Raw genomic sequence first — 9,166 nt, forward strand, 5'->3', positions numbered from 1 at the left:
TATGATAACTTGTTCGGGCATAACTTCATAGTAATTAATTGAGGTGAAGGCGACCAGTTTGGTGCCACTTGTTGTGACACATTTTGCTTGATTCAGACAGTTAGCGTAGAGGGATGATACCTTTATTAGGATCAATATGAATATTGGTGAGTCAAGATAATATTCATGTAAAAAAAATGGGTGGTAACTTATTTATCTATAGCTCCATTTGGATGCTTGGCTTGAGGCTTGCAAAGTGGGCACAGGTGGAAACATTGCTTGGCTCAGGCTCAATCTTACTGGAGCTTGTAGGGCAAAGTGGTGTATTTGAAGAGCATCATACATATGTGTGACCCAATATGCTTTTCCTATAAGAAAACTACAATTATCTATTTGGATGTAACCTCAAAGGAATGTCGATTGAGGTGAGGAAAACCAGCTTAGCGCAACCTGTTGTGACAAATTTTTGCTTGGGTCAAGCAATTTACAATCATGTAGTGTAGAAGAATGCTCTCTTTCTTAGGATAAATATGAAAACTAGGGAGCCAAGATGACCTTGAAGATAGAAAAGATGGTTACTCTTTATATATAAGTCTATAGAATACTTTGGCTTGAGAGTGGGACTGTGGGTACAAGTGGAAACATGGTTTGGCGTAGGATAAATCCTTATGGAGCTTGTACAGGATGTGGTGTGTTCGTTTTGCCAATGTATTTTTCCTAAAAGCAAACTATAATTACTTATTCAGATGTAACTCCATAGGAATGCAGGAAGGTGGTTACAACCAGTTTGGTGCCACCTGTTGTGATAGATTTTGCTGGGCACAAGCAATTTACAAATAAGTTGTGTAGAGGGGTGCTCTCAATTAGGGTCAATATGAAAAATGGTGAGCCAAGTCGATCTTCATGGGAGAACAGATGGTTACTTATTCTCCTATAACGCCATAGGAATGTATTGACTGGTGAGTGGCACAGTTGGTCCATGTTTTGGTGGAAACGTGGCTTAGCTCAGGTTAAGTGCTTCTGATCATGTAGGGGGTATAGTATGAAAAACAAACTACATATTTTTGAATCAATATGATATTCCTATAAAAGAACTGCAATTACCTACATAATGGCAAAGGGATACATTGGGGTGAGGGCATCCCATTTGGTGCCACATGTGTCAAATTCTACTCAGCTCAGACAATTTACAGACAAGTATTATAAAGGGTTGCTTCCGTTCTTAGAATCAATATGAAAATTGATGCGCCAAGTTGACCTTGATCGGAGAAAGGATTGTTACTCATTTGTGTACAACTCCATAGGAAGGTATTGGCTTTAAGGCGGCACAGGAGGAAACGTTGCTTGGCTCTGTATAAGTCCTCATGGAGCATGTAGGGGGTGTGGTGTGGTGTACTTAGAATATTTGTGAGCCAATGTGAATTTCCTTTACAGAAATGTTGATTACTTTTTCAGAGATAACTACAGGGATGCATTGAGGTGAGATGGGCTGATAAGGGGGCACAAATTGTGATCAATTCAGACAATTTACACACAGGTATTGTAATGGGGTGTCCTATTTCTTAAGATATGAATATGAATTTTGAGGGTGGCAAAGCTGTCCCATGTTTTGGTGAAAAGTCTGTTTGTGGCAGACGATATCCTAAAATAAGTTATACTTATATGTATTGTGATTGCAAAACAACATATTAATAGTATGGCAATGCAAAGTCCAATAAAATGGAGTTTATTGAATTATTGAAGGTTGTATTTTATATAAAAAGGTTGTCAGCAACTAAAACGCTGGCTGAATAAGATGTTGCCCCAATAAGAAGCTAACTATAGCCTCAGGGCTGGTGGAAACCTGGGGGAGGTGGGTTGTGTGGGTCTTAGCCCGCATCTCACCAAGTAAGCAAGCACTAGTGACATGTGCAAGTCATAGGTGTAAAGCAGGCTTGTGTCATGTGTGAAACCTTCCGTCATCCCAAGCTTTTCAATTGACAACAAGCTGCATTGCCTGACTTCTAGTTTAGCTTCTAGCATTGCAGTATTCCTTCAAAATTCCTAGTATGCGAATGCTGTCAAGTAAAAAGACAGAAGAGGCTGGAGGATGCTAGGTCACCCAGTTCCTAGGGTTGTCACAAATTACATTCCCAGCACATCTCACTGGGGACTTAATACGTCCATGATCAATACAATTAGGGATGTATGACGTTACAACGCATGCTTTTACCACGCATGCTGTTACAACGCAAGTATTACAACGAAAACCTTTACAATGCATTAGACTTGGGGGTGCTGGATAGTGAATAGTTGAATTTACTATTCCAACTCCAGTCCCCGTGGACACTAGGGAAGGTGTTGGATGGTAAATTAAAACTATTCCTTATCCTAGAGCGCCCCCCAGTGTAATGAGTTGTAATGGTTTTCATTGTAATACATGCGTTGTAACAGCACTGCGTGGTAAAAGTTGCGTTGTAAAGGTTGCATACCTACAATTAGTATTAGTAAATGGCAAGTTACCAATAACATTTTACAACACCATCTAAAGTAGAACCAGTGAAATAGGAGGATATTTTTGAACAAGATGTTTCTATTTAACGAGGGTTGATCATTGCGTGCCATAATTTCTGTGGCGCTGGCTGTAATCAGATTACTTTATTTAAATGAGTTCCTTCGCTGGGTCTCATACACAAAATTAGGTAGGTTGCAGGCCAAAAGTAAAAAGGTACACGGGGGTGCATGACATACACAAATTATTTTCACAGGGTGGATGTCGTCCACCCTTCCAAGAAGTTGGGCCTCACAGAAATATGCTGAACTTGTCCTGGTGCAATTTCCAGGCACCGGGACAAGTTCAGCAGCGCCTGCATATTGTCAGCTTTCCATTCCCAGCAGCAACGTGCAGGCAGGAAAGAGGTTTTTTTTCTTTCCAACTCCACGTGCGCAAAAAGTAAAATCCGAAGTTAAGGGGCCCATCATGCCTCCTTAGGACTGGACGCGGTCTGGAACCGCACACTTAAAAGCAAATGCAACGGAAGGGAAACAAAAGCACCAGCTTCTTATCACTTCACAGGTATTTAAGAGAGGCATGCTTTGGACTTTGTTCAGTTCCTGTATGTAGGTGCATGAACTGTAATAATGTTAAATGTGTTGGTCTGTCCCAGCATATATGCATATAATTTAAATAACACTAGTGTATTTCTTTAATAGCACTACTCATCCCAATGCGGGTGCCAGAGCGCTTTATGTAACATTAGCATTATACATAGACAATAAATCATATAAGTATGTAAATGTTGGTACAGGATGTGTTACATAACACGGCGAGGGATACAAGACTTAAGAGTTGCATGTACTTCATAGGTCACAGTCAGGGTCGGATTGGGATCACAATTCGGCCCGGGCACTGACGAAAAAAGTGGCCCACATTCAAGAGGCGTGGCCCATATTTAAGGGGCGTGGCCCACATTCAAGGGGCATGCCCTTTCATGAAACACCATTTGCACAGACAAGGAATGAAATTGGGAGGATACTGTTCTTGCACAGGACACAGGGCCAAGGTGACAATGGCCTACATGCTGAGCAACTAAAAAAAATAGCAAGGCCCCTTTCTGTCACAAAATTATTCCAGCCCTCCAGCACAGGAGCACCTGAAAAGCAGCAAAGCCCCTGCTATTACTAACCTACTTAGCCCTCCCCAGACCTTCAGCTCAGGAGCACATGAACAGAGGTAAGGCCCCTGCAATTAGTAAATGAATCAGCCCACCAGGCCTCGGAAAAATGTCCTGGCAGGGGAGCACAAAACACAACTTTCTGGGTCATCCCAGGTAGCCAGGGGGGAGGCTGATGTGAAGCTGGTGCATGGGAAGTGCCTTCCCAGTGTGTTCTGGCAGTTTGAGTGTTTACCATTTACTGTAGTATTACGCTTGTACCTGTGTATGGTACCCTTTTGTAACTTGCAAACGTCACTTTTCTCTGGTATCACACTGTATGCTACCTCTCACCTTTGTTTGCTTTAGATACTTGCACAAGTGCCACCATTGCCTACGTAACGTTTGTTCTTGTGCTGGAGTGTCTGCCATTTATTGCAGTATTATACCTCTGTTTGTACTCTGTACGCTTTTGTAACCTGCACACATATCACTTTTTCCTCCTGTAATGTACCGATTGCTACCTCATGTATTTTGGTTGCTCACTATTGTCACTTTTGATTCATGTAACTTAACGTTTGCTTTTGTAATTTGTCCACTTTTAATTTTTCTCCTCATGTATTATTGCTGTTCCTAGTGTGAAGCGCTCTGACACCTTCGGGTAATGTCCGCGCTATATAAAATCGCATAAATAAAAAAATTCCAAACATCACCTGGCCCCCACAGCAAGACCCATTCTTCCTCGCCCACTATGCCCTGAATGTGAAGGGCTGTGGGCGAGGTGCTAAGACTAACACCGTTTCTGGGCGGCATGGGCCCCAGGGGGGCCGAGGTGAAAATGGCTCAAAGGCCTGAGAAACACCTGGCCCCCAGGGAGGCCGATTCTTACAAACAAACACCCCTCCCCAGCCCAGCCTCAGCTTGATTGCTTGGCAGGGCAGGGGTGAAGGAGAAGCCACAGCTGACAATTGCTGTCCGGCTGCACAGTGAGGCTGCTTTCATTTTCTCTGTCTATCTCCGTGCACTCTGTGGGCCGGTTTTTTTTCTCCCCTTTCCTAGTCCACTCTCTGTGGACTGGGACAGGGGAGAAAAAAACGGCCCACAGAGGGCACTGAGGCACCGGCCCTTCGGCCCATTCCCGAATGCCCGCCTTGCCAATCCGTCCATGGTCACAGTGCTATGTTAGAAGAATTACAATTTATGAACTGCAAGTAACAAAAGGACTACTGTGTAGAAAGCAGTAACCCACTTGTCTATCTACATTTACCAAAAAACTCATCTAGATGTTACATGATGTGCTTTGCAGGAGACACATTATAAAACACAGATCTCTCCAGTAAAAGTGTTAACATCCAAAGACATCTTACCATTATTAGTATTCCATGAGATTTACAGGTCACACAAAGATCTCTGTAGCAAGTGCCTTAACCCCATAAAAGATTTTAAAATGCAGACTTTGCAGCCAATTAAGCATAACAGATCTACTACCATGCTTCTCCTAGTTGACAATTTCTTTGTGATGGTTTCTTTAAAAAATGACATGTTTTAGTTGAGGCCCAGATGCTCTGACGCATGATATACCCGATAAACATAAGTGTGAGGTCTTAATATTTGATGGCACTCTTGTAATGTCACTTTCGATGAGGTCACTACCTGTGATGTCACAAGCAATGTCACGCGTCGTGACGACATTCGCTGTGATCGCTCGCGCCGTGATGTCATTTGCATAGTGCCTAACTTGGTTAGTCCCCTCACTTTCTTTTATAGGACTTGTGCCCTGGTAGGTTGTGGCAAATAGAGCTGCCTGCTCAATGCAGAACTACCAATGACAATGACTTCCCACTTTATATTATGTCGAACGAGTTTTAGAGCTGCATCTAGTTATGCAGATCGCTTTATCATGCTCTCAAAAACGTATCAGAAACCGAAAGATAGAGCTTAGGTCACAAGAGGTTTGCCATTAAAATGAAGGGAAACTAAAAAGCGGCATGTGCTGAAAAGGGGACAGCTAAACCTACGGGGTTTCCGTAAAATGATACTTGGCATGCTTCTGCAAATAAATGTAAGAACTTACCTTTGTGTATGCACCGCCACACGGTAAACATCTAGAAAGTGATGAAACTGGGCAACACATGTTCTTAAACTGCGGGTCCATGAATTCATTCTCATGTCCACCTTAAACGAATGCCATTCCTCCACAATTTTAGCACTTCCGGGTCGCATAACAACCAGTCGCACGCCAGAACTAGTTCTGGGTGTGGTCTGAAAGGGGGAGGTTCTGCTAATGTTAAAGTGACCTAGGTTTATCGAATTGGAGCCCTTCAGCCGCTCGTGAAGCGCAGCGTGAAATTCCGAAGCGCTGATAGTGTGTGAAATAAGCACTGGTCTTAGTCCGAAATTGATGCCGTCCAGTTTTTACTGGGTTGAGAAACGCGGGAGGCTGTGCAAGCATGTGGAAGCGTCGAAAAAAAAAAAAGGTGTCTTTTTTAAGGATTCGGAGAAGAGCTGTTTCGTGGAGAGCATATTTATTTATTTATTTATTTATGTATGCAATTTTATATAGCGCGGACTTTAACCGAAGGTGTCAGAGCGCTTCACAATAGGAACAGAAATGATACAAACTGAGAACATTACACGAGCAACAGATTGCAGAGGCATACGTTACGTATTATGGCTTCTTTTCCGGAACTCCCTTCTGTAAATCCGGTGAATTTAAAAGTTATAATTCCCAGTACATTGACGTCTTGGGTGTGACAACTATGACAACTTCAGGCTGCATTCGAGTCTTAATCCGTTTACCACCTCCTCTAATCTTTGACAGTTCGCTACTGGCAAATTTGGAGAGACAAGGTCACAGAACGAATAACTTCACGGTTACCACGTTTGTCAAATAAAAATCCCGGCCATGTCATCACGTGTATAGATTTTGGAAGGGCTACGAGCATGTCCTTCAATAACACATTTGGACGACGCTCAGCTTTCTTTTTTTTTACAGTTTCTTTTTATAAACTTGTTTTTATTAGCATTTAAGATAAACTCACAGTGCAGTTCTCAAAACTACCGTTAGCCATTCTTTACAGCGTTATATCATAGCATATCATCATCATCATCATCATCATCAGTCCAATCTCCAATCTGTGACCATTATACAGTGCCTAGTATTATCATCTGCCCAGTTCAAGCAACGCGGTGGTACATGGTCCGTGACTGGCTACCCGCCCCTCCCAGCTTCCCACATCGCACCTTGAAGGATTGACATAAGCAAGTTGTCTTTGGAAGGCGGGGGGTCAGGGACCCCCCGGCCGTATTTATTATACAAAACAATAAAAGTATGAATATCAACATTACATCAATATGTTAGAAAAACAAAATTAATGACATTAGATTACAGTATTGAAGACAAATATCAAAGGCTAACCTTAAAAAAAGTCTAATACAGCGTGTTTCCTATCAGAATCTAACATCCTGCCTGAATTTTGCATTCTAACATTTCTGGCCCGACGGCAAGGTCGCTAACCGGTGTCAAGTCCTACTAACCACGCCCTTACCTACAGGTGTGCATGCGCGACAGGGGACCGCCTACCCCTTCGGCATCGTGAACTCCATTTAACCAACAAGGAGGGCCCTTACACTCTGCGTCATTTGCTGACGTCATGATGCATGTGCGGGGTGGCTACTGGCCTAAGGAAAGCGTGACTCCCTCCCCCGCATTTTTTAGCAGCTAGCGGATATTCCTGCCCCTGAAGTTCTAGGAGGGACCAGTGGTCCCTCCCCCTGGGCTGACCCCTCCGTGGATGGTGACGGCCCCCCTAGGACCTTAAATTGCTGCTCACCGATCATGACCTTACCGCCTGACCAACCCTAATAAATACGACGACGAACCTAGAGAAAAAGGAGAACCTCACTAAAGGACACCTATACTCAACTAAAACCAAACCATAGTAATCCAACGCATGATGCACTAGGGGGAAAAAAGGCCTAAGCACACATATTATAACATTTTTAATGACAACATATTCACAGCTAGGGACAAAGAGGGCGCCCAGCTTGCTCCCCGGGCCTCTTAAGGGGCTACAACACCAGGGGGTCGTCGGCCCGCCCCCCAGCCGACCCGCCCCCCTGCCCCGGAAGCTGTCCAACTGCTTCCGGGTCATGGGGGTGGCATCAGCCAATCGGTGGTGGGGGCGCGCCGCGCGTGTCATCGACCCGCGACACACCCCCACCACCGAGAGGCTGGAGGAGGGGAGGGGAGGGGTGCCGCACCGCCATGTGGGCGGGAGGGTCAAGCGGCCCCCCCTTTTCATGAGCATTGCTTATGGCAACGGGAAGCGATTGCAAGGAAAAACAGTGTCTCACGGGCGAGCCTCTCATGCATACAACCCAAAGTTAAGCTATCATGAGGAGTTTACTAGGCCACCAAAGCTCAAGACTAGATCCCAACCCATAGAGCAGCGGTCTTCAATCTGTGGGGCGCGACCCCCAGGGGGGTCGTGGAGTCCTGGGAAGGGGGTCGCAGATTCTGCAGAGTGCAGTTCCTGGCATTGGGCTGATGGAGGGTGCTCACGGCGGAGGCCTAATTCACACCGAGGTGTGAAAAACATCAACGCCTCATTAACAAGTAAAAGGTCCTTTAAAGACCTGTCAAGTACTTGGGTGTGACTGTGTGTGTGTCCCTGAAGCTGTTTCAGCCTGGCTCACATACACAAGCTGTGGGGAGCTGGGGGGGGGGGGGGGGTGGCTGTAGTTTAGCCTTTTGAGTTCAATGGATGTTGCGTGTCAGGGATCAAGAACCAGGCGCCCAAGAGTCCACAGGAGTGAAGAGAAATCCCCTTAACCTCTAAAAAACAACCACAGGATTGATGTGTAACATGCACTCCTATGGGCTGTTCTCTAAAAGTATGGGGGGAGATTCCAAGGAGTGTCCACCACTCTCCCCATACGTGGGGTGGAATCACAAGAGGGCAACAGGTCTGTCTGGTTGCAAGACGCTGCAAGGAAACAATAGGAGGATACCAATACACTTTGCTATAAAAGTTACCCAGAAATACATTGACATGTGATTAGCATTGCATTACACTTACCCCAGGTATGTCCCGGAATGTCCTTGAAGAGAGCTGTGGGTAATATACTGGACTCGGGAAGGCAGGAGTCCTGAGGCACTGGGAAGGGCTAATCAATATCGCACTCACACGACATACAACCATACAGACCAAAAAGAAATTGCCAAAGAACTAATAAGGGGTTTAACATAGGGAATTGAGGAGCAATGGCCGGCTCTTCTGTGGCACCGAAGAGCGGAGCATCTACTCTCTCAAGAGAGGCGAAGCCCGGCCCGGGACCAAGCGCCAGGCGGAGCAACACTCTCTCAAGCAGGGATAAGGAAATGATATGGGAAAGTCGACTATTCGAGCCGTTCACAATAGGTGCGTTCAGGCTCAGCACACCAACTGCGGGGAAAACAAACTTCGGCTTTCAAGCCAAGACGTGCACCGAGCGGTGCGGAAATGCTCAGCACACCAAATGCGGGAAAAAACAAACTTCGGCTTCCAAGCCGA

At 45.1% G+C, this 9,166-nt stretch overlaps 1 protein-coding gene across 1 annotated transcript in view; it reads right to left on the reverse strand.

Moving 5' to 3' along the window:
- The window catches only part of FASTKD1 (FAST kinase domains 1), a 272,895-nt gene extending 267,079 nt beyond the window's left edge, over nucleotides 1–5,816 (reverse strand). Inside the window, exon 1 of the mRNA XM_086956076.1 lies at nucleotides 5,686–5,816. The gene's annotated coding sequence lies outside the window, so the exon portion shown is untranslated. The remainder of the gene's footprint in view (nucleotides 1–5,685) is intronic.
- Nucleotides 5,817–9,166: the final 3,350 nt, after the last annotated feature.

Source organism: Lissotriton vulgaris, chromosome 2_1 (assembly GCF_964263255.1).
Source record: "Lissotriton vulgaris chromosome 2_1, aLisVul1.2, whole genome shotgun sequence".
Taxonomy (NCBI): domain Eukaryota; kingdom Metazoa; phylum Chordata; class Amphibia; order Caudata; family Salamandridae; genus Lissotriton; species Lissotriton vulgaris.